General features: G+C 38.6%; 2 long non-coding RNA genes and 2 pseudogenes across 5 annotated transcripts; 3 read left to right on the forward strand and 1 right to left on the reverse strand.

The window, feature by feature from the left end:
- LOC147522043 (flavonoid 3'-monooxygenase-like) overlaps positions 1-26,829 on the reverse strand; it is a 43,213-nt pseudogene that overhangs the window by 10,683 nt on the left and 5,701 nt on the right.
- LOC147522045 (uncharacterized) lies at positions 1,074-1,969 on the forward strand (annotated as a pseudogene).
- Positions 7,428-9,721, forward strand: LOC147522046 (uncharacterized). 2 transcript variants are annotated; one of them, XR_015211941.1, is made up of 2 exons: positions 7,428-8,498; positions 9,463-9,721. It is a non-coding gene; the product is annotated as an uncharacterized LOC147522046 (long non-coding RNA). The 2 variants fall into 2 exon arrangements; XR_015211942.1 differs by lacking the exon at positions 7,428-8,498 and adding an exon at positions 8,505-9,336.
- Positions 12,585-13,937, forward strand: LOC147522047 (uncharacterized). 3 transcript variants are annotated; one of them, XR_015211946.1, is made up of 4 exons: positions 12,585-12,601; positions 12,696-12,740; positions 12,812-13,071; positions 13,730-13,937. It is a non-coding gene; the product is annotated as an uncharacterized LOC147522047 (long non-coding RNA). The 3 variants fall into 3 exon arrangements; XR_015211948.1 differs by having other exon boundaries at positions 12,854-13,071; XR_015211943.1 differs by lacking the exons at positions 12,585-12,601; positions 12,696-12,740 and having other exon boundaries at positions 12,752-13,071.

A 26,829-nucleotide genomic window follows, 5' to 3' on the forward strand; every position in this document is an offset into this window, starting at 1 on the left:
GCTGAACCCTTTAAACCTTTTGGAGAAAATAAAAATAAAACCATGGAATATACAAAAATGCATTTTTATTGATAAAATTTCTTTAACAAATAAGTGTTCCAAGGCCGTGGCAATGGTTTCCCCTCTTGGGTCTTGATCCAATACGCTATGTTGCCAACAACTCGTTCCATTATGTACGGTCCTTCCCATGTAGGTGCCAGCTTGGAGTCATCTTGGGTCTTTTTCAGAACTAAATCACCAGGTTGAAAAGATCGAGGATGTACTCGCTTGTTGTAGGACTTCTTTAGAGTTTGCTGGTAAGATGCCACTCTGATGGTTGCTAGCACTACACCAAAACAGGATATTAGTAACGCTCCAGTTTTTTGCTTAGTAACGGTTTTAAAGTGTAACTAGGTTCCTAACGTTTTATAAGCGTTACAATTATATATAAAGTGTTACTTTAATTTTGCCAAATATGAGAATTAATTTGTTACGTTTTAAAATTGTTTGTTTGGACCAAAAAGCGTAAATAAATCGTGAATATTAAATATAACATTAAAATAATAGCTAAATTAGAATTTAAGATTTCTAAATTAAAATTTTCGGTGAGAGGAAAGAAATTTCGGTGAGAGGGAAAGGCCAAAATTCTCGCGCTCTTTTCCCCTATTTAAGATTACTAATGAACAGCCCTATTTTCATCGCTTCTCTCGTTCAACAAGTTCATCCTTCAACAAGTTTTGGGAGTCAGCACCGGTCGCCGCTGCTGCTATTAGGTAACGTAGTTTACGCGCCTTCTTCTTCTATGATTTTCTATGTTTCATCATCTCATATCTCTTTTTCAATTTTTCACACTACTACTAGGTGATATCACAACTGAAATTAACTTGGGTGTTGGTTGGCTACAGTTATAACCAAAGGTGCGATTTTTATTACTTGTGTTATTCATTAAAAAATTCGATTTTTGTGGTTTGATTTTGCTCTTCTATATGTAATTAGTAATTACTTATTTTAGTTATGTTATGATTTATATTTTTCCTGGTTTGTGGATTGTTAGATTAATATTCATGCTAGCAAACACACACACGGTCTGTATAATGAATACACCAGTCCTGTTGATGACAAACCCAAACCCAAACTCAACTTCATACGGTTTAAATATCAGACCCAAGAAAGATACGGGTGTGGACAAAAAGGCAACTAATAATAATGTTGCTCTTGAGTTGAAATTGTTGGAGAAATTTCGTGAAGATATAAAAAAGTTTCCAGATGATAAAGGGTTGGAAGAGTTTATAGGTGTTCCGTTAATGGGTATGGGAAAGCAAGACTTGGCCGGGTATGGGTGGTATAGGGAGAGGGATTGGGAAGAATGCGGAACGAGATGTTAAGGTTGTTCAGTATAGAGGAGTGTTTGAAGGTAAAGCTGGTATAGGTTTTGTTCTTCGAAACTAACTAATTAAGGTACAAGTTTACCAAAGAGTTTTATTATAACGTTATGAGTGCCAAAGAATGAACCTGAATAACTCCTCTCGACTTAAACCCTAGTTTTTGGTTTCTTCCCTCGCCTCAAACAACGCCAATTTTACAATGAAGCTCGTCGGGTTTTGATGAAGTTGAACAACGAGACAATTGTCGATCGAGCTTGAACGGCACTATTGTTCATGGCACCATCACCGGGTAGATATCGATATGAATACTCATTTGAAGACGGTTAAACCGACGCTGAAAGGAAAGAATCCAAAGGACTCTTGATCATCCGACCGTGAGGGGCAGCAGATTCGCTATTACATTCTCCCCGACAAAGATAAACCTTGAGACTTTACCGGTTGAGGAGACACCTAGGGTCAAGCTAAAGAAACCAACAACCGGGAGGCCTATGGGGCGGGTCGCTGGGCGGGTGGGCGAGGACGCCGACATGGCGGTGGTCGCTAGAAATGTTGGACTTCTACAAATTTTTGCAGGATTTGCTTATGTACAAGAGTGGGCATATGGAGAGATTTGTTTGGATGTTAAGGATAGCCAGATTTCGCTTACCATTCTTACTTTGTTGAAATGTTTTTAGCATAAGCCTACTTGGATGGATACTTAGTAGAATTGTAGAATTGTTTGAACTCATTTCATGTGAATGCATAGTACAATTTGGTTCAGTACTGTTTATCTTTTGGCATTTGAGGATTATAACAATTAGAATTGACAGATTGGTGATAACCCACATTTCTCTTTTGGAGGGAAGGTTCATAGAATGGCCACCTTCTTTGTTTAATGACATTAAAATTCAGATTTGAAGAAAATAGGTGGCCATGGAGTTTCATTTTTCAAAAAAAAAAAAAAAAATGAACCTGAGTAAGTTGTTATACTTTACTATATTGACCAAATGTCATCTGTTAGTGTCCTCCCCTTCACCGGTTGAATGATTCTAACACTGGGTTAATATCTCAGCTCTGTCTTGAGTGATTAACAAGGTATGCTTGAACTGAGCTGACAGACTCCCATCTGATGTAACAACCGTCCAGTTATCGTCCACTAGTAGAAAAAAGGCTTTTTGTGACTGTTTTAAAATGTTATTTGTGACTATTCTATTCAAAACGGTCACAAATGGCAGAAAATGGTTTTTGTGACTGTTTTAAAAAGTTTTTGGTAACGTGCGTTTCCGAAACGGTCACAAATGTTTTTTTTTCCCCTAAAAAAGGTGTATATGTGTGGAGAACTATTTGTGACTATTTTACTAAAATAGTTACATATTATCAGACTTTAAGTGACCGTTTGACCTATTATTTGATCCAACTAGTTTTTTTTTAGTCCAAATAGCCCCACTCCACTAAAAAACAACTAAATTCGAAACACGACACACCAACGCTCACTCTCACCTCCCTTTGTCTCCACTTCCTTCAAACTCTAAGTACCTCCTCAAAATTTGTTATTTTTTCTCAATTTGTCTTGTGTTTTGGAGGATTGTTGATACACCTATACGTAACTCGCAGGGGTTGTACCAAAAGATGGACCCATGAAGGTCTCTTCACGTCCTTGGTTTCACTATTCAAATCGAAAAAGAGTAAGAGCGCATTAATAATCGAACAAGTCGGGTTTACTATTGCATTTTCTATAATCTTCAAGTTGTTTCGATAAGAACATTTCAGAGTCAGATTCGCAAATTGTTAGTCCTCATAAAAAATTGTTTAGAATGTTGTGATTTTATTTAACAGTATGGTCCAATTTTTTTAATATCAAAACAACTTTTAATTTATGTGAAGACTTATTTCACTCGAAATCAACCCCGAATTCAGTTCATACTTCATACCATAGTACAAAATATCCCGATATATCCCGATATTTGGGGATATCTATCCATATTTTAGAAAAAGATATATAAATATCACGATATGTTAAGAGATATATACGACTGTAAATATCGGTGATATTTTGACGATATTTGTGATATTTGGAGATATTTTGCGATATTTGGAGATATTTAGCGATATTTTGTATATATAACAATTTTATTTAATATTTATCATTATATTTTAAATAAATATAAATAATGTATCATGATGATATATAAAGAAATATCTACAATATCCACGATATTTATCGATATTTTGGATATATCTACGATATTTGCATGTGAAACAATGTCAAATATCCCCAAAGAGAGGGATATATCCACGATACATATCCAGAAATTCAGTATCGATAAATACCCATATCCTGATATTTTGTACTATGCTTCATACTATAAATCCACTTCATTTCGCAGATAATTGTTAGAGTTTGGGTGCCTAAGTTGCACCGAAGCAACTCTGGCCACGACTCAAAAGAAACTGTCCACGCACTAAGCTAGCACTCCCAAATTTCCACCTCTACACATCTGCACCTGGTCTTCTCTCTCTTAGGCTAACTCCAATGGTTTGGTGCGCCAAAACACCAAACCACAATAACACAGTAGATACAGTTAGTGAGATAGCGAAATCAAATCCAATGGTTTATTTTTCCAGCCGCCAGTGTCACTGGCGTCCAACACAAAATATTAAATATCGGTTAAAAAAAAAACCAAGCTTTTTTGTACGCCATCACCAGTGGCGGGCAAGAAATTAAAAAAAATCAAACTTTTTGTAATGCCATCACCAGTGGCGTGTAGTTATTTATTTATTCCTATATTACCCTTTAAAAAGAAATAAAAAAAAAAAACAAAAAACCAAAAAAAACCAAAAAAAAACCAAAAACCAAGTTTTTGTGCGCCATCACCGAAAAAAAAAAAAAACCAAAACCTTATGCGCCATCATCACCAATAAAAAAAAAAAAACCAAAACCATACCATACCATTGTTCACGTAAGTTAGTTCCAGGGGCAAACATAGTAATCAAACTTGTACCTTGGTTATCCTTTTTGTAGAATGCATTCGATTTATCAAATGAAGCATAAAAGTGCCACGATTGTTTCAAAGACTACCTTCGTTCCCTGTTTTGATCAAAAGCCACCTAGACCGGAGGAGATGTTCCGTGATTGTCGAGAATGGCTTTAAGTTGATTCATCACATTTTATTATACATTGGCTGGTTTCATCGACTCTTGCAAAAGTTTAGTCAAAATAGTTGTTGAGTACTTGAGTTTCGGATGACCTCTTTGGAGAAATGAGTGTCCATTGAGATAAACAAGGCAATATTAAGCACTTTAGTGTTGTTTCTCTTGTTCGACTCTTCCTCGGCCTCTGTCTCTTGCATTAATGAGAAGCCATCTCAAAACCTTCACCTTTGTCTCAGGTTTAATGAGAGGCCATTTCAAAGCTTCTCTCCTTCGACAATAACCACCAAACATGCGTATTGTGATATAGTCACATCAGTTAATCAACTCCGTGAGGCGCAAAGTTCATGTTGAGAACCAATGAAACTACCGGTCTACCAAGCCGGGTAGTGGTATATGTACATCAACATAATTCCAACGTCCATTCTTATTGCAATGTGCAACACTATGATATGCCTAGCTCGGTAGAGTATTCTTGTTTTAATGCTGGAGGTGAAGAGACCATCTTCGATGCGCCCAAGAGAGAGATGGAAACCATCTACAACAACCAAAGCCAATCTGTCTCCTTCCTGGACAAAAACAGGAGGGATGCCGTCGCCATGGATGGTTGCTTGCTACTTGAATAAACAATAAAGCAAAAATTAAATAAAAACAACGTATACCACTCACAAAAGGGTAGGATAGAATGGTAATTGAACAAATTAAGTTATTAAAAAAACAAAAAAAAAAAAAAGAATCAATTCTGTACGCCATTGTGAGTGGCGGTAACTTATTATTTCAATTAATAATTCAATTCATGCGCCATTGTGAGTGGCGGCAACAATAATTAACTTATTATTTAAATTAATTCACATTCCTACCCGCCAATCGGCTACGGCGCAACACTAATAATGATTTTTTGATTGTACGCCATTGGCAATGGCGCGGGAGCATATACGCTATAACGTTAAAATTGACTGCAAAAATAGAGAAATTTATGAAGATAGCGTTGGCGGTATAACGTTTTAACGTACCATTGGATCACATTTTACGTTAAATTTGATGATTTGCAGCACCATTGGACTTAGCCTTATCCCTCTGTAAGTTATGTTTTTTTTATTCAAATCCACCAAATCGAGACCAGGAAGAAAGTGGATTACAAACGGTGTTCCGATCTCGGTTACGAAGTAGTTGAGAAGATGATAAAGATGGAGAACGAGAAAGGGATAAGAGAAGTATCTGATTTGAAAGTGAAACCTTTACGGCGTTACTGCTCTAACTTCGAGGTGGACGATGAGAGAAGGGTAAGAGAACTGTCAAGTCGATTTCTTTGCTTCGGCCAATCGAACCAAGTTATTTATTATAGGGTTTTTTTTTTTTTTTTTTTTACCCTTTTAATTTGCTAGCTTTAATTAAAGTTTTTTCCCCCTTTATATTGAGATTTTGCTTTTGGCCGGATTCCGTTTCTAATCCTTCGTTCAATTGCACAAGAATGAAAAGGTATCCCAGTTGACAACACTCTTCATCTATCCCCAGCATCCCATGCTTCAGAACTAGCCCTTCTAGGAGCAAGGCTGCCTCCAAATGCAAGGTTCAGTTTTTCTTCTTCAGCAGCTCCTTCATTTGAGCTTCCTTTACGTGACAAGCTTCTTTCAGGAGGCTCAACTCCACCAAGTAGAACTACCTTCTCGGGTATTGCCTGCACTCCTACTTTCTCGCCACTACAACCCATGCACCTTCCTCGACATCTTCTTTAGAAGGGAAAAAAACCGAATCATCTAGAACTTTCACAGATCCCAAGGTATATCAAACCGATAAAGTCGGGTGGCATTTCCCCTATAGTAAGAAACTTGCTGCAGTTCCATCACCGAGAGAATGATTGCTGATCCGTAAGGCTTGCCCCTACATGGAGTTTCATGGAAAACAAGAAGTTTTCATCCTCTACTCTTGCTTTGGGCATTATCACTTGAACATGAGCTTTTTCTCCCGTAACCCGCTCAAGTATTGGCTCATCATTGTCGATGGAGTATTTATCCCAGGTCTATATTGCATCGTTAGAAGTGAGTAATCGTGTAACTAGAATTGCTCACTCGATCCTTACAAGAATGAAAACTTGTGAAATTGTTTGCATTTGCGAGGTAATAAAATAAAAAACTGAATCCTTACAAGAATGAAAACTGGCTTAATTAGTTATTTTTTATTGCATTTGCTAGGTAATAGTTTTGCTTGTCATCTATCTTGGTGAGCAATTGTTTGCGTGGATGTTTGGAAAGCTCAACTGCCTCCGACAGTCATGGCCAGCAATTTTTATTCGTTTTGTTTAGGTACTATTGTTTTCCTTTCTCCTATATAATTAAAGAGTTTTTACTGTTAGTATGGGCTTGGTGTTTTGTTTCTTCATCATGGCTTGGTCTTTTTTTCAAGAGGACCTTGTCACAAGTTAGTTTGATCTTAATTTCCCTGAGATGAACATTAGAAAAAAGTCTTTGTTTTCAACAAATAAGGAACACATAATTGTGCTTTAATTTTCCGCCATTGGATAGTCTGACTGTTTGTTTTAGAAGCAAAGTTATAAAGTTATTGCTTTGACTTTAAGGAACTCAAGGGGTCTCTTTCATTGATGTCCCATTGCATAGTAAAATCCAAACTGACTGTTTGTCTTAATCTTTGATATTGGGTTGAACTAAAGATTCCCTACTGAAAATACACTTCAAATTTATTTACTCAGTTGTTCACATTTAGTCTTTTTTTTTTTTATTATCAATGAGTAGGCATTAATGGGCTTGTTACTTTGAGGTTTCTTCTGTGATCAAAATACTTATTGGTGATTTGGTGTTTGATTGCAAGTAGGAATCAAATGCATGCAAGGAGTGAGTCTTTGGATAGCTTGTCTAGCACTAGCCACAAGGATTGAAGAGAACAAGCCTTACAGCTGGTAATTTTTTTTTTCTCACATTAATTAGTAGAGTAGATAAAACATTAATTGTTTAAGGGCTTTCCAATTATTGATGAAATGGAGTTGTGGGAATGAGATGGACTGGAATTGACTTGGTCCAAGCTGATAAGTAACCCAATTAGACTCCTTAAATGATGAATTAGCTTATTACATATGTAATATTTGAGTTTCCACTATCCAGTGGCTCGTTAAGAATAGAATCTACACTACCCCTATACATTGATGGTTGAGATAGATGGAACCTCCAATGATCTATAGAATGTATGCACTATTTATATGTGTTATGACCAAGAAATTTGATTGTTTGGTCCGTTTTGTGCGGAGACATGTATATACATATACTTCGTTAGCTTTTGGACTCTCTCCCATAATGAAAAAGTTCAAACAAGATTCGACCATAGAGCGTAGGATTCTATTGATTAAGACACATTTACCTTGTGGTCCTTATCCAAGTTGCAAAATACAACTAGTTCAATAAATGTGGATTAGTTTTCCCGCTTCGAAGCCATCTGCTTGGTCAAATACTTATGCAACTTCTTGCTGGTGTAAGGATTAGCACTACACCATTCGGGTGATTTTGCAACATTTCACAATTTTCATTAGTAACTTATACAGCCGTTAGGATATTTTGAACAGTTGTATTCCGTTAGAAACGATTGTAACTGCCACTTAATTTTTGTACAGTAATAGAATTTCTTTGTAACGTATATTTAGATATTAGGTGACGCTTACAGAAACATTTACCAATGGTAAAATGAACAAGTGAAAAATTAAAAAACCATGAAATTATAAGGGGGACTATTTTTATTGTCGTGCGCATCTCACGCAAACCCTTAAACAGAACGAAGAAAAATCAAACAGAGGGAAAATGATAAACTTTGTTGCTGCCGCTCATCAACTTATCTTTTTCTATTTTCTTCTTCCTCCCATTTCTCCTTCCTTCCTCCTTTCAATTCGTAACAATGTTTGATTTTTGTTTCGACTATTTAGGGTGTTTTGAGAAGTTGTTTGGTACTTAATTTAGCACAATATTTGCTCGATCTACTCAAGAAGGTTGTTTTTTTGGCAAGGTAAGACACTGTATTGGGTTTGAGGGTTTCATTTTTTTGAAATTTGGTTTTTAACTTGCTTTCGGCAAGGATAGATTTGCTTTTGGCGCATATGTTCACTCTGTTTGTTGTGCACATATTACTTTAAGAGTCACCTGAAGAAATTTCAGCTTTCTCTCTTCCTTCTGCTCTAAAGCAACATATAAATACATTTTAATGTACCTCTTATTAATTTTTTTTTTTCATTTATATATTCAAGTTTCTGTATTTTTAGTTATTTTTGGATAATCTTCAATGGGGTTGTTTGTGATTAATTGGTTGTTTTTATGCACGATTTTGGTGTTGAAACTTTTGCCTTGCGATGAATTGGGGATTGTACAGTATGGATATTTGTTCACTCACCACTGGGTATTGGAGGTATACTTAGTAATTTGTAAGGGGTTTTTGTCAGAAATTGCAAGAGTTAGGGGTTAAGCAGTATGGAGGGTGCAATTATATGGAACTGCTATATCCATTCTCTTCATAGGTAGTTAATTGCGTGCATCCATAGTTAAATTAGTATTGACCTGCAACCACTCAGCTCCTGCTGATGCACAAGTTCATAAACTTGGGCTACATCAAGCAAAGTTAAAGTGTTACCTGTTAATCTAGTTTTGCTAATACAGGGAACTTGTTTGATTAGCTTGCTAGGATCTGCACTGTACCATGTAATAATTAAACTTAAGTAAGATGAATAGTCTTCTTGTGCATATTGATTACTTTGCAGCATATGCGAATGCATGCTTTAAGGAATTCAGTTAGTGACAGGGCATTCCATTCGCTGCACCATGAAAGGGCCGACACTTTTTCTAAAAGAAGGGTATGACGCTCCATTAGTAAGCACGAGTATGACACAGTTTAGAAAAGCAACTATGTCATAACGATTTTACTTTTAATAAATTTGATTGGTCGAATATTAACTATGTTGTTTTTTGTACAATGCCAGGAAGAATCTTTCGAATTGAGATTGTACAACTATGAATTTTGTCGAACTACCACCAAGATTCATCATGGGCGGCAGGAAATGCATGTGGCTATATCTCACATCTTTTTTGCTATTGAATTTAAATGTTTCTTTCTTTTTTTGTCTATGTACAGAGATTGAGATGTTCAAGTGGAAATAGTGTTTGTAATGAAATATTTTTTGGAATGTAACGAATTATATGAGTTTATGAAGTTATATGAAGGGTATGTATTTAGCTGCTTATGAGTGTGGAATTAGTGTAGAATGAGATTTTTTTTTTAATAAAATAGAATGATTTTTATGACGATATTAAGAAAACTGATGTAAATAACAGCTCTTTTATGACAGTTTACAATTCAATTTGTAACTGTTTCACCAAAAGAGTCACGGAAACCATGTTTTTTAGTGACTGTTTTTTACTATTTGTCACGGTGTCATGTGTTGTTAGAAGGCTACTATTGAAGGAATATTTGTGACGGTTTCGGGAAAAAAAAAATGACTCCCACTCCGTCACGGTTTTGGAAAAAAAAAAAACAGTGACAAAAGACTTGTGTCACTGTTTTTAACAGTGATATAAAGCTTTTTTTCTTGTTTAAATATAAAAATATAAATTCATAGACACACAGCTACTAGTTATCTCAGTTTAGAGTCGGATGGTGTGCATCACGATTAGCTAGTTCGATCTACGTAGAGACCACATCTATTAGACGAACAAGAATACAAAAATAATATGAAAAAATGCCAAAAAATTAGAGAGCTCGTCGTTCTACTGTCTCTCCGTCGTATCTTTGTTTTCTGTTTTTCAAAGAAATTATTTTGTTTTGAAAGTTCTTTCTAATTTTGCATTTTGATCTCTTCTTATGATAAACTCAATTAACCCCGAAATTAAAGGTGTGTCTATGACCACAAAAAGATCCAACCATTAGTTAAATTTCTCAATTTCCAAAGATCCAAAGGTCACATTTCTCAATTTCGAAGGCAACCTCTTTTTAATCAAGTTATCGCCATTATTTCAAAAATTTGAGAGAGATGAATAAGATGGAAATAATAAATACAGAGATGTTAATGAGAGTTCCACCAAAATAAAACGAAAATACTTATATAACCCACCACTTTGTTTGTTGATTCTCTCCTCTCATTAATATTTCCACAGTCCAATCTTTTTCTTTCTTTTATTCAGTTGTCACTCCATATAAAAGAGAGAGATTGATTGAAAAAAATATTTCTAAAACATGCCTACTGGTTTTCTGGATTTCAATGTAAGGTTTGACTGAGTTTAGGGAGTTTGAATTAAAGAAATGGAATTAGATTAGATTAGAGAAGCATTTGGGTTCATTTTTAATTCACTACCAAATTACTCCCAAACACAATATACGCCATTAAATTTTTGCTGAAAATGAAAATTATCTTATCTATAAGTGAGGGAAGTTATGGAGGGGTGAAACTGGGTTTGTTTTTCAAATCACTGCTTTTTCGGGGCTGAATATATGGAAAGTAGTACTCCAAACAAAGTAAATAAGTAAAGTTAGTACTCTCTAAAAATAACACTAATTTTTCTCGCTAAAATCCGGGGGTGAGCCGTATGCACCTTGGCCCCCTAGCTCCACCACTGCTAACAATCTAACAATCCACAAACCAATGCTGACAATGGGTAGCTTTAATCCTGTTATGTGAGACGCTAGTAGGAAATAACATTGACCCTATCACTTGTTCCTTGTGTTTACTTGATGTGCTACTTGCAGAATGTCTCAACCGATTCCAAAAGATTGGATGAATGAAAATGACAGACTTGGGAGTGTGTATAGGCAGGGGGTTTCCGATTTTATTCTATTCGCTAGTGGCAAAGACGAAACGTCGACCACGTGTCCTTGCCCATGTAACAAATGTCGAAATAGGAAAAGGTTTGCATATGATATAGTTAGAAAACATTTGATTCATAACGGTATAGAATCAACATATCGTGTATGGGTTTTACATGGTGAGAACCCATATAAGGATCGAATGGTAAACCGAGTTGAAGAAGAAAATAGTGAGAAAGGACTAGGGATAGGGAATTTTGTTGATGTTGCTTATGGCATGCATGAAGAATTAGTGGGTGATTTGAGTGGAGGCGATGGAAGTCAAGCTGAAGATGTTGAACCACCTATTGTTCTAGAACCTGATTTGGGTAAGAGGTACAATGAATATAAGAAAAAAGCAGCTGTGGACCCTTTCAGCAGCTGTGGACCTCCATAACTTGAAGAAGCAGTATAATTGGTCGGGAAATAGTGTGACCGCGCTTTTGTCTTTGTTGAAAACGTGGTTGCCAGATGGAAACACTTTGCCTTCTAAGTATCCTGCAATGAAGGCAATGTTGAAAGATCTGAGAATGAAAGCTGAGTGCATAGATGCATGTGAAAATAATTGTATGCTATATTATAAGACTGAAGCTGATTTGACAGTGTGTCCTCAATGTGAAACGCCTAGGTACAAAGTAAAGGAGGGGAAATCTGGAAAGAAAGAAACAAAAGAGGCGAAAAGTATTGAGACATTTCCCTTTGATTCCTAGACTTAAAAGGTTGTACACTATATCATGGATAGCATGTGAAATGGCGTGGCCGCGATGAAGCGACACCTTCTTGGAATTATATGAGGCATCCAATCGACTTCGCTTCCCGAGTGGAAGACATGTAAAGATGATTGGCCGATTTTGCTAAGGAAGGCGTAAATGTTTGGCTTGGAATTGCAAATCGATGGATTCAATCCACGTGGTGTTCAATCCATCGGGTTATCTGAGAGAAGTCTTCCCTCGTCGCCGCTGACTCTGGCGACACTTGCTCTCGCAGCTGTCTTTGTCAAACTTGGACATGGAGATGGACCCCAAAACCAAAGATTTCGAGGCGACTACGTTAAATGCCTTTAGGATTAGTTATCTTGTAAGATTTGGAGCTAGACTTGTGCAGTTTATATAGTCGTTTACAAGTTATATCTTGCTGATATGTGTTACTTAATTAACGGTGACTTTCCCCGCAATGCGGCTTGTACTTTTCATAACAATCGCCCATTTAACTTTATATACCGCTCAAGTCGTTTCTTCCTACTCCAATCGCCTATTCCATAGTATCGTGCTCCTCTCTATAAGGTAAATATTGAACTAAACTTTAAATCAACAATTTCTACGACTCTGAACGTAGAAAGGATAATGAACATTACATTTTCATTTTTCCTTGATTTAGGTTACATTACCAGACTTTTTCTTGGCTGACCAGATTACTAGCTAGGTTTGATTCAACAAGATGACATTAAATTTTATACACTGTGTTCTTCTCTAACTTGGGTATCTTATACATAGCAATGTGATCATCATCTTTTATGGTGGATAACAACATTACAGGGTCCTCTAGAAACCGAGTAACCAAGTGGCCTCGTGATCATCATCTTTTATGGTGGATAACAACATTACAGGTCCTTTTATGACTTTATTTAATTTGCTTGCAGGTCCTGCTTGGTATTGATTTACACACATGCAATGCTGGTGCATTTGGCTAGTTCGCCAGTGGAATTGGAAACACTGATGCCGGTTTTGTTATGGGTGCTGGAAAACTCCTTAAGGTATGTTCGTGATTTCTTTGTAGCTTATTGATATTCCAATCCCATCCAAATAAGCTATGTATGAAAGCATAAAACCGTTTAAACCTAAGTAAGATGGACATTTCATATTCTTGAAACCCCCCTCCCCTAAAAAAATCTTCCCCTCTGCTCATGCCCCCAATCGCAATGCAAGATACTAGTGTATATAGTGTCCTTTTGATTCGAGGATTAGTTATTTGACTTAACCGGCATTGGTCGAGATGGTTAAGTAGCTGGTTCTACTGAATCAATATATATTTGAGTAGTTAGGTTTACTTACCGAGGTCCGAGGTTTTTTAATATATGATATGAAAGTATATTATTTGATTTTCGTGTTATGACGGGATTTATGTCTATGAAATGTTGAAAATACAAAGGAGATTTTGCCGAAATTTTTATGTCTTTCGTCAAGGTGTCTGACAAGGTTATAGGGTTTTGGGGCGTTACATAAACTTTCAATACTATGCTTCTATTGCTACTAGTCTATTACCATACTTTCTTTTCTGAATTTTGTAGTTTGAGTATAAGGAGCTACTACTTAAGAATAAGATATAATGATATAAGTATATATCTATACATATTTGTTTTCTACTGCCTGACTCTTTTTTATTTATTTCTATTGGTGTATATGATGAAAAAGACTTTTCTGATGATACCATCCCAAAGTCATCCCCTGATGCTTGTAACTATTGAAAGTGGGAGTTATGTACAAATGACGTGAGAGCTTGAGTTTAGGGACAAGTCCCATTGATTTGGAAAACAATGTATATTTCATTCGTGACAAGTTTTATTTATGAAAAGACGTTTTGGTGATATTATTTTAATAAAAGATTATGTGATTAGATGTACTTGTGAGATTTTTTGTTTATGTTATGGACGATTGTAGAATACCCAATAAGTGGGGACATCTTTATGCAGGTTAGTAGTCTCCCAAAAAGAGTGGTTTTGGGAGAAATTATTATTTTTTTACATATGAAATAGTTTTGTAACGGTGGAAAACCGTAACTAAGCTTTGTAATAAGTAACACTTACAAAGCAACAAAACCGTTACCAAAATGTTACAAATTCTATAAATCAGTTACATAAATAAACGTTACTAATTTTCTAAAACCGTTACTGTTGTTGGAAAAGAGTAACACACAAAAGCGTTACTAATACTATAAAACCGTTACTGTTGTTAAAAACGAGTAACGGTCAAAAAGTGTTACGAACTCTATAAAAGCGTTACTAATGTTAGAAAAGAGTAACACAATTAAGCAAATATTTTTAGTTACGGAAAAAACCGTTACAATAAATAATTATGTAACGGTTTTAAACCGTTACAAATATTAATAACACATTAGAAACGCCAAAACTGTGACGCAAAAAAACCGTTACAAATATTTTTAGTAACGGTTTCTGACCGTTAGGAATGTCCTGTTTTGGTATAGTGTAGGTTGCGACGTTCTTCTAGTAAGTTGACCTCGCGAGCTAAGGCGGAGTCATTATGTCCAGATTCGACGAGTTCTGAGCGAGTCATAGTGACTGTCAACTCGGTAGGATTAACGGCTTTTGTGCCATAGCATAAAGAGAATGGTGACTCGCCAGTGCTGGAGCGAGTTGTGGTGCGATGAGCCCACAGAATGTTCTCTAACTGATTTGGCCATTGACTCTTGTTCTTTTCGATCTGTTTTTTCAAATTTTCTAAGATCACTTTGTTGCTAGCCTCAGCTTGGCCATTGCTTTGAGCGTATTGAGGAGTGGAGAATGCATGGACGATCTTCCACTTGGCTAGAAATTCCTTGACTGTTTTTCCCTTGAATTGGGAACCATTGTCCATTACCAATATGTGTGATAGGCCAAATCTGGTGATGATGTGCGTCCAAATGAACTGTCTAATGTGTGATTCTTTGACATTAGCTAAAGGAACTGCTTCGACCCACTTAGTGAAGTAATCAGTTGCAGCTAAGATGAAGCAAAAACCGGTACTTTTCTGTGGGATGAATGGTCTCATGATGTCCATTCCCCACATGTGAAATGACTAAGGGCTCGCAATGTTGATCAACTCGCGACCTGGTTAGATGATGTTGTGGCTAAAGGTCTGGCATTTGATGCACTTGAAGACATATGTTTTGGCATCGATCTGCATTCGAGGCCAAAAGTGTCCTTGGGAGATCGCTTTGTGGGCCAAAGAGCGACCTCCAGCATGGTTTCCGCACTCTCCCTCATGAATTTATGCAAAAATTAACTGACCTTGTTCTGGGCTTATGTACCTCAAGAGAGGCCCGCCAGCAGATTTTCGAAATAACTTGTTATTAACCAGGCAATAACAGCGAGCCAGATATGGTACTTGTCTGGCTTTGGCACGCTCATCTGGGAGTGTACCGTGTTGGATATACTCTATGATGGGGTGCATCCATGTTTGTCATATCTGATCTTCAGAGAGTGGGCACAGGCCGCTGACTTCTAGGACGTGTTCAGCTTGGTAGGCAGGTCGGTCAATTACTTCAATGAGTAACTGCCTAGGGGCGCAATTTGGTGTTTGGGTAGCTAGGTAAGTTAAACTGTCTGCGTGACGATTTTCGTCAAGCAAAAAAGGGTGTACCATGGCTTTCTTGAAAGAAGGGAGCAACTTATAAACAACTTGAAGGTATTTAGAAAGGTTACCTTCGTTGGTAGTGTACTCTTTAGCAATCTGGCAAACTACCAGTTGTGAGTCACTAAAGACTTAAAGCTGTTGTACACCGAGCTGTAGCGCCATTCTAAGCCCCATGATTAATGCCTCGTACTTTGCCTCATTATTGGAGGTCGCGAAGTCGATGCGAACTGATTTCTCCATCATTGCTCCATCTGGGGATACTAGGACAACTCCGATACCACTTCCTCCGGGGTTGCTAGATCCATCTACAAAGAGAGACCAGACGGTCTTGTCATTCTTTTTTGTGGATGGGATAACCATTTCTGGTTCCCAATTAAAGTCGTCGACAGGGAAGTCAGCTAGGAAATCGGCAGCGACCTGACCCTTTTGAGAGTTGCGTGGGACGAACTCGATGTGGTGTTCCCTAAGTTCTTCACCCCACACTGCCATACGAGTTGTCTTGTTCTCCTTGTGAAGGATCTTCTTCAGTGGGAGGTCGGTGAGTACTTTGATTGAATGTGCTTGAAAGTAAGGCCTGAACTTCCTTGCATAATATAACAATGTTAGGGCTGCTCTTTCAATGTATGAGTAGTTCTTTTCAGCTGGAGTTAGTGTCTTACTTGTAAAGTAAATCGGTTTCTATGAGTTGTTTTCCTCTTTAAAAAGAACCGAACTGATGGCAAAGTCTGACATTGCTAGATAAAGCCCTAGCGTTTCACCATCTGTTGGTTTTGCTAGGATGGGAGGTGTAGTCAGGTATTCTTTGAGGGTGGAGAACACTTGGTGGCACTGGTCATTCCACGAGAACTGCTCACTTTTTTTTAAGAAGTTGCAAGAACGGTTGGCATTTGTCCGACGCCCTGGATATGAATCGGTTGAGTCAGCAAACCATTCCCCGGCTTCCAGATTCCTTCTTTATGTCCGGGGGTCGGGCATGTCCAAGAACGCTCGGATTTGGTTTGGGTTAGCCTCGATCCCGCGCTGGGATACTTGGTACCCCAGAAACTTCCCTGAAGACGCTCCAAAAAGGCACTTTTCTGGATTCAGCTTCATTCGAGTTCGGCGTAACTTGGAGAACGCTTGCTCAAGGTGAGTGAAGTGGTCGCCTGCTTTCTTGGTCGTGACAACCATGTCATCAATATACACTTCCATGGTATCCCCCAACATGTCCTGGAACATGTCAGTTACCAGGCATTGATAAGTCGCTCCAGCGTTCTTGAGGCCGAACGGGAGGACGTTGTAGCAGTAAATTCCTTGTTCGGTTATGAATGACATTTTTTCTTGGTCTTCTTCAACGAGCGGGATCTGGTTGTATCCACTGCATGCATCCATGAAGGATAGGAGTTCGTGGCCACAGGTCTGGTCCACAAGTCGGTTGATTCGAGGTAAAGGAAAGTTGTCTTTAGGTGTTTCTTGGTTGACATTGGTGAAGTCAACACAAAGGCGAACTGTGCCATTCTTCTTTGGAACTGCGACTATGTTAGCGATCCACTCGGGGTAATCGACCTTTTGGATGAAACCTACTTGTTTGAGTTTGTCGACCTCATCGTTGATTGCTTTTTGAAACCGCAGTGATAGTCTCCTAGGTCGCTGTCGAACTGGTCGAGCATTAGGGTTGACATTTAGTCTATGACATGCAACATTAGGATCTATACCCGATATATCAATATACGACCAAGCGAAAACATCATTATTCATGGATAAAAAGTTTACAAGTTGGGCCCGGAGTGTAGGGTCAAGGTTAGCCCCTACATAGATGAACTTAGGATCGTCTTCGGATCCTAAGTTTACTCGCTGTCTTTCTTTTGCTTGTACCGTGGCTTGTGGTGGTTGAGCGTCCTTTGGGGGACTGCGTTTTGGAGTTGCTTTGTCGATCTGGAGAGTATTGGGAGTGGCCGCAGGAACTGGAGCGTCTTCTGTGGTTACGACAATAGGGTCTGGTGAGACTTCTGTGGTCATGACAACAGAGGCTGGAGTGATCTTCTGAAGCTGTATTGGTTGTATGAGACGTGGTGGGGGTGATCTATGGGGTTTTGACAGGTGGAGCATTGACTGCCGGAGCGACTTCTGGAGTCCTGATTGGTGGATCGACAACTGCTTTAGCGACCTTTGGGGTCTGTTCAGACGAATAGATCTTCTTGCAAGAGCCACCAGCGTTCTGTTTTGGTGCTTTAGCTCTGACTTCAGCGAATAAGTCTTTGGCCATTGTGTAGCTGGTGGGCTCGTTCCGAATGCTGACAAGTGAGTCAGCAATCTTGTTTGCTGAGAGGATCTGGTTACAATGATAGGCCTCGAGCTGGTTGCTTCGAAGCTCCATCATGCCCCTAGGGCCTGGAAAGCTGAGAACTTGATGCAGTGTTGACGGTATAGCCTGCGTTTGATGAATCCAACGCTGTCCTAGGATGGCGTTGTAAGACGACTTGATGTCCAGGACGCTGAACCGCGTATTGAAGCTGACTTTGTCCTCCCTATATCCCACTGAGACTGGGAGTATGATATCGTCTATTGGGTTGGCTCTGGAGCCATTAAACTCGTAGAGGGGGGCGATTGGATCAATGAAAATTGACTTGGGCAGGTTCATTTCTTGGACGGTATGGTAGAACAAAATGTCACATGAACTATCAGGGTCTATCAGAACACGCTTAACTGTCTAGTCGCTGATTTTGACATGGACTACTAATGCGTCATTGTGCGGGAGGCAAACCTTGTTGAGGTCGGCCTTGGTAAAAGTGATATCACCTGAACTGCAACCAGAACTGCGTGGATCAGGTGCGGCCTGGGAAAAGAAATGGTAAACTTCTTGAAGGACACCAACGCACCTTCTTTTCTCTCTGGATGATGTTACCGAATCATCTGGGAACGTGATCATATAAATAGTTCTGTCATTGTCGCGATCTGATGAGTGCTGACGTCGCTCATGGCATGAACGGTCTCTAGGACGTCCTCTGCTGCTGGAGCAAGCTTGAGCATTGTGGCGATCCTGGCGGAGTGGAGTTCTACTACGCACCCTGCGAGCCATAAGTTTATGGCGCAGGTCGCCATCGGCGATGTTGGTGTACTATTTGATATGTCCTGCTTCGATGAGGTCCTGAAGGTAATGCTTTAGCCCCCAGCATGCATCGGTCTCATGACATTTTGCTCGGTGAAAAGCGCAATAAGGCTTGTCAGGTCGATCTACTGGTTGCCGCACATCAGGTCGGTAGTATGCATCTCACTTGATCTTTTCCAGTATGTAACTGGGAGATCGTGTGAGGACAGCGAACTCGCGGTTGTTGTTTGTTTTGTTCCCCAACTTCTGTTCCTGCGGTCTGGACCGCTTTTTGGTAGGTGGAGTGTCATCGGAGATCGCTGCTACTTCCTGGTCTTCTATTAGGCCGTGACGTCTCAGGCTTTCTTGTAGTTTGATATACTTGTCTACCCGAGCGTATAGCTCGAACAGCGTTTCTGGACGCTCTTTCATCAGAGACCTGGAAAGGTATGTGTTGTGCACTCGACAGGCGTTAGAGAATGCTAGTATACGTGGCAAAGGACTCTTTGAGACCGCTCTCAATGCATAACAGTTCAGCTTTGAACCGACCTAGGAACTGGCGAATGGTTTCATCTTCGCCAAATGATAGCTGGAAAAGTGAATCAAGATCAGCTTTCTTACGTCTATTTTGGACGTATTGACTGGCAAACAGATTGGTAAGTTGCTCGAAGGTCTTTATCGAGTCTGGCTCAAGTGAAAAGAACCAATCGAGTGCGTCATCTTTGAGACTGGCGGGAAACAGACGACAATGGAGATGATCAAATTCCGGTGCACTATAGAGTGCCAGGCTTTGAATATAGCGTGTTACGTGCTGACTAGGACACGCGCTGCCATCATATATCAAAAAACGTGGTTGGATGAAATCTGGAGGAGAAGCTCTACTCAGTACCTCAGCAGTAAACGGGGACGTGCAGTATGTCTTCAGTATTTTTTGGACGATCTGGGTGGCGTCTTTTTTTACGGCACTTTGGTCGATCCGTTATGATAGTTCGTTAATATGTTGATTAACTTCGTTAATGTCGTCTTCTGCTAAGGTAGGAGGTGGATTTTGCGTGTCTACTTGCGTGTGAAGTATGACGTTCTCCTGCCTGAGCAGGGTGATTTGCTCATTCATCGTTCCTAGCTGACCTACTAAACTCTGGATTTGAGCTTCGAGGCTTGCCATGCTTCGTAGGCCTGAGTATTGTTCTTTTTGTGTTAAAGATTTGTGAAGTGGTTTCTCAAGAAATCGAGACCACAGACGGCGCCAATGTAAATGAGCGTTTTGGTCTTCCTTTACATACAAGGTAATGAGGAGGAAGGGGATTGATTATTAGAAAGACCGAGTTCGTTCTTTGAGCGAACTGCCTACGTATCTTACTCTCGATTTTGGGGAGAGAGAAGAATCAGGTCTGGCGTAGTTCATATGGGAAGTATTTATAGGTGATGAAAGTGAATCGTCACCCAACACGTGTAAAGATCAACACAAATGTAGGGTGGAGATTGTGGAGGCGTGTGAGAACTGTGCTAATAGGTCTGCCATAATGATGGGGATTAGTAGCATGTGTTAGTAGCTTGCGGCAGTGGTCAGTAGCTGGCGGCAGTGATTTGTGTACGTGTAGCTTTAGTCATGATTGCTTCTAGAAAGTGGGATGAGTCATGATACAGAACGAACTGCGTAGTGATATAAACTGTTCTAGAGCGATCTCGTAGCCCGTTGGTGCGATCTAGTGACATAGGTTGGAGAGGTAGGTCAGAGGTTGGTGTGATATTTCCACATACTAAGCACATGCTTGATATTCCTGAAGGAGAATATCACTCCCACACAACAAGGATATATAAATTGATCAAGGCCCATATCGAAATGGAAGTATGAATTGAACCCAGCCTTGACTTTCCTTTATATATCAGTGGCGAGAGAAAATCGCATACCAATAGATTGAGCCCAAAGAATTGGAAATGAAACAGAGGAAATAAATCAACATAGTAAATGGTGATCGATGTGTCCTCCATCACTTCTACGCTTATGTAGAAGACTGAACCAACCTGTATACGTGCGTGTATGCTATATATATATAGGGGGGGATATAGCCACAGGCACTGTAGCCACAGGTTGGTTGTGCACAGTGAATCCCGGCCTTTCATCTAAAGCAATCCAACGAATGTCACCAAATCCCAACCGAAGCAATCGCGAGTTCTAATTCACTAAATATGGGAGGGTAGTTTAGGAAATAAAATTTGTCCGAACCCAAAAATAGAATTTACGCTCCAAATATAATCGTGATTGCTCTCTCCTCTCTTTATCTCTTCTGAGAAATCAAAAACTTTTTGTGTGCAATCTATAAAGGTAAATGCTTAACTTTTCTGTAATTTGTTTAACTTTTCTGCAATTTCTGTGTTAACTTTGTGTGTAATTTCTGTAATCTCTGTAAATCTCTGTAATTTGTTTAATTTTTGTCTTTAATGACAACTGACAAGCACAGAGAGGTTGAAGAGTTGTAGCTTTAAGTTAGTGGTATTAATGGAACTAATATTGAGAGTAGAGATTTTAGCATTTCTTCTTTTGAGTGAAATTTGGAAATTTGAGGAGTTAGGGACGAAGTTAAGGGATTTGGGTTTTGAGGGGAGAGCTTGATGAAATTGAAAGTCTAGTACTTATTCACCATCACCCACACTGAAAAAATAACACCATCTCAAAAAGCCCTTGTTCAAAGACCTTGTTGATTGGGTTCGTCCTAATACTCGTGGCTTTCATCAATGCAGACCCGCATGTCAGTCCTCTCTTTATTTTCTCTTGTCTTTTTATTCATTTATATTGAAATCATTCTCGGGGTTGTGTTAATCAAAAGGTTTAATCTTTTTTACCCACAATTCCCATTTCTGATATTTTTATTGTTTGACTAACTGTTTAGAAATATGTGTATCTGAAGGGGTTTTAGAAGGGTTTATGCTAAGAGTGGTGTAATTGTCCTTTTGGTGCATTTTGGGCTTGAGGTTTATCTGCTTATCCTTCACTCGTTTATTTCCACTTGTTGATCCACAATTTTTGTTCCCTGGATTAGTAAATGGAAGTAGCACAGAATCATATATTTAACTCTTGTATGTTGCTATTACAAGATGGATATAACTATTTTTTAGCTCTCAATGAACTGTTTTTTTAGCTAACTGAATGTTTGGTTCGTTGAATTTGTGTTACTATAAATGGAAATAACTATGTGCAATAGGTGTGGTGATAACACTCATTCATTAGATAAATGTGGTTGGTTGTCCACACCTTGTTGCTTTCGAAATTGTCACAGAAGTAGGACCCTGAAACAGTTGGGCCAAACTCAATCTCTTGGAAAAAAGTTTTTGACCTGCCGCGTTTGCAGAGACTTCCATTGGTTGGAAGACGCTAGAGCATCATCAGTAATACCTTTGGAGTATCTGAGATGCAGACAAGTGAATTGCGCAGGGTTTAGAAAGGTCAACACGACAATGAAGAAGAATGAAAATGAAGGTAAATTTTTTTGAATTGCACCGAAAGTGTGGGAAAGGATTTCCAATGGTTGGAAGAGTTGTTAGCTATGTTAAGGAACAACATTGAGTCGACAAATGAAGTTCAAGCTCTTCCCGATCGCCTCTTCCTCATCTTCTAAAAGAGATAAAAAAGTGAAAATTACAGTTGAAATTGACGATGATGGTTTGTCGAAAGAGTTTGAGTTTCGTTGTAAAATTAGATGAGTGGTAGTAATGAAGGGGGTGATTTCCAGTTTTATTGTAATGGAAAGTTCTTTGTATCTTTGTATTTCGTTACGTTTTTAGTGAACTTGCATGCAATAGAGACTTGCGTTATGTTATGTTAACTTGTGTTTTTTTCAGTCGGTGTTCTCGTTGTCTTTTTTCTATACTACTTGCGGGTTTTTTTTTTTTTTTTTTTTTTTTTTTTTTTTTTTTTTTTATGTTTCTGTGAAATACCAATGCTCTGATAGGTTTAAGAATGAGTCCTATCTTAAACTCATTGGCAATGTTCTATTGATTGGAAGGTAAAATTGTTGATGACTGCAAAAAATTTTCTCTTCAGATGCAGCTGTTAAGTTTTTCTCTTCATTGCTATAATATAATTTACTTCATCTCTGGAGTTCCAAGAGTGTTTTATGGTACCGTCCTCTCTATCGTGCCATGAGGACAGATAGTGCCTTGAAGTTTGGGTGGTTTTTCCTATTTTACTTGCTTCATATTGGCTTTTACATCTTTGCTGCTGTAGCTCCACCTATTATTTTTAAAGGGAAATCTCCTCGATGTATACTTCCTGCAATAGATGTGCTTTCGATGGCAATGCTTTGGTTGGGATTTTCTATTTGATTGGATTTGGATTGTTCGTCTGCGAATCGTTGATCGGCATCACGGGTTATTCAAAGAAGTACACATGTATTTCGAGGTAGTGGTAAAGTCTGCAGAGATGAGACGGGATGCAACAAGAGGAGCTATGAGGGCTGCAATATAATGTCATATGACAACATACAAGACCAGCATATAGATGGATTGAAGATGTCTTCTTTTCACCAGAGAAGACATATAGAACTACCTTGCTTCAGAGGGGATTCCCTGTCAGATACTCAAGACACATTGATGATTTATTTTTTTGCTTCTTGTTGTGGAACTGTTGTACGTTCAAAGTCTTTTTTTCTTGACTTTTTTTTTTTTGTAAAAATGTTGGGAACGAAAATATATGTAGATGAGGAGGGAAAATGGGAAATGACTCAAATGAGATGGGTGGGAAAAATGTGCGGAAAGACAATAGAGGAGTAATAGTAGTGCACGTAAAGTTGACAAAGGCAGGTTTTGCTTGGACTAATTATTCTTTGTTTCTTGCTGGGTGAGATGAAGATTACACACCTTCACCAATAATGAGTAAGTGAATATTACGCAATAGGATGTTTCTTTCAATATCGAGTCTTGGACCAGTAAATCTCCATACATTTTAGCTGCCAAGCTAAGGAGACTTTGCCACTGTGAGACTCACGATCATAGCCTCTCTTGCCTCACTTCCACATGAAACAGTAAATCTCCATACATTCAAGTTTTCTTGTTCTTGTTCAAATTATATGCAAAACTTCAAAGGTAGGTGGAATGAGACAATTCAGAATGCTATAGAGCCACCCCTTCCAAATGCCGATCTAACATGAGATTACTAGCACACAGGGCTTGAATCAACTGAACAACTAACTACAACTAACAAGGAAATCAATTGTACCACATTGATCTTTAACCTTTAACCAAAGGACGTACATAATAACAATAGAAGACATATAGTGTACTAAGGACAAATCAGAAGTTTAAAAGGAAGTTAGAAACACGCTACAGTCATGACTCATTATACTGGTTTGCTCTGACAGGTTATGTGAAAGAATTTCATTATATTGGTTTGCTCTGACAGGTTATGTGAAAGAATTGTCACTGCTGCCAGCAAGTAGCATATCCAATACTGACTTAACAATGGTTAGAATTTAGAACAACATTAAAAAAAAATGAAATTTGGCACATCTATTATAGCAAAACTTGCAAGCAATATTAGCATACAAATAATTTATTTTCAAGCTATTTCTAACAAATATAGACCACTCAATTTACTGCAGACATTCTATGAAGCGTCTAATGATCTCAAACAGGGATCCATAATTCAACAAATATAGACCACTCAATTTCCCCCAGATGAAACAAGTTCGTTATAACCATATATCTGCAACAGCTCAAATCGGTCTATACTAGGCTATGTGTTTCTAACAACCAATGGTCTTCCTCACCAAGTTTCCCGCCATAGAGTGAGAACTTGCATGGAGAGTGAACCATGACCACTTCAGTACCCTTAACAACTCAACTGCAAGGAAGGAGTAATAGGCAAATAACTGTAAATTCTCTACACACTACATGTCATTTTCCCCATGTTAGCAAGCTTAACTTCTCCCTTGTGAGCTTCAACCTGTTCCACATAAACCAATAACAAACACAAGATTTCATTGCCATAAAAAACAAGTGAACTACAAACACAAGCTCCAACACTCAACACTACAATACAAAAACATACAAGCTTCAAACAATTTCAATCATCTTTGCGTCGTCCTCGTCCTCGTCCTCGTCCTCATCTACTACTGTAAAGCAAAAAGAATGGAAAACGACAAGTTTTAAAGGCAATTGCGATAAGATAGGATACTACGAATTAAGCTTAAGGAGGCAATATTATACTTACTTGGGCCCTTCTTTCTGTTTGGATTTTCAAGACAATTTCGTCTGTCATGGTAAACACCAACTTTGTTACAACATGTACATCTCCTCTCTGTCTTTGCTTTGGCTTTTGCGCATGCTTGTTCAAGACCACCTTTTATTCTACCACTGGCCTTGGTTTTCTTATAAACATTCACGGCTTTTTTTCTTCCTTTTGTTTGAGAGATGTTAGGATTCTGAAGTAAAACTTGGGATGGGTCGTCAAGTGGCGGTGCTGAACTATCACCAATGGTGCATGAATTAACAACAGAAACACCAGGGTCAACTTCCTTCTTTTTCTTGAGCTCCACTGACAGTTCTTGTAGTCTTTGCAGCATTAATTGGTAAGTCTCATCAGTTTCCACAACTTCATAAACCAACTGATTAGCAACCATTTGAAGTTGAGTAGTTCTCAGCATCTCAGAGTTCTCATGGCCACTTACTAGTCCACGGTCATACTCAGCTCTATACTTATTTGCCCCTTTCGTCCACCTCTTAAGAATAAAGTGTTCGGGAATCTCAATATCACGACTCTGAAATACCTTTATGAGGTGTCCACAAGGTATCCCCAGAAACTCAAAAGTTTTGCATTCACAATTACCTTCTTTTGTCGTTGGGTTGAACTTCACCTTCCATTCACGCTCGTCACCTATAATGAAGGAAAGTTACATTGTAGTAATGAAGGTTGAGTTTCATTGTAAAAGTAGATGAGATGTAGTAATGAAGGGAAGTCACCTGTAACTTGCGACTTATAAGTGTAGGTTTTGTTGCCGTCAGTGCCTTTTTCATCATCATGCAGGACATACTCGGTTTCAGCTACCTCGAATTCTTGCTTGAACCTATCATATGCATTCCTTGTATACACACTTGCTGCACTCTTCAAGAGAAATGAATTACCGTATACAATCCGATTCGAGTGTTCAGTAATATAATCCTTTTTTTTTTCTCTTTCAACAATCGTCTTCAAACACTTATCATTCTTCACTACAAACTCTCTAAGAGTTGTCGTAGTTGTGAAAAAATTCTTGTAAAAAGAATTCATGCTTTCAGAACGCCCGGTACTTTCGAAGTGCTGCAGATAAAAAAGTATCAAGTGATAAATTGGAGCCCATTTGTGTCGAATCTTGTACATCTCTTGAAGCCATTCATTCTCCTCCAACTTAAAACTAGACATCAATTCTGCCCACCTCCTTTCAAACACATCAGGAATAAATATTTTCCGAATACATTGTTTGAATTCTTTTTTGAATTTTGACCTCCTGTAATAATAATTCGGAAGCTTTTCAGGAAACTTCTTCATAATGTGCTATAGGCAGAATCGTGGTCGGAGTATTAGGGAATACCGCACCAATAGCTAGAGTCATAGCTCTATCTTGATCTGTGATAATTGCAGATGGGGCACGTCCTCCCATAGCTCCAAGCCAAGTCTCAAAAACCCACTGAAAAGAATCTTCTGTTTCATCCAAAAGCAGTGCACAACCAAATTGGATTGATTGCATATGGTCGTTAACTCCAGTAAATGGGGCGAATGGCATTTCATGTACATTCTTACGATATGTGGTGTCAAAGAAAACCACGTCACCAAAATACTGATACTGTGTACGCGACCGACCATCTACCCAGAAAAAATTAATGGCCCTTGCTTCATGATCTATCTATATTGCATAAAAGAAATTAGGATCCTCTATACTTTTCTTCTTGAAAAAATGAAGCACCGCGGTAGCATCACCTCTCACCAGTTTCTTGTATTCTTTTGAAGGGCCCAAATGGTTCCAACAATCCCTATCATCAAAACCAGTTTGTACTCCGTCAAGTATATCAACAACTTTATTCACAGGTACACCACTATCACGAAATGAGTCAATCAACATCT

This window comes from Coptis chinensis, chromosome 1, assembly GCF_015680905.1.
Source record: "Coptis chinensis isolate HL-2020 chromosome 1, ASM1568090v1, whole genome shotgun sequence".
Classification (NCBI taxonomy): Eukaryota; Viridiplantae; Streptophyta; class Magnoliopsida; order Ranunculales; family Ranunculaceae; genus Coptis; species Coptis chinensis.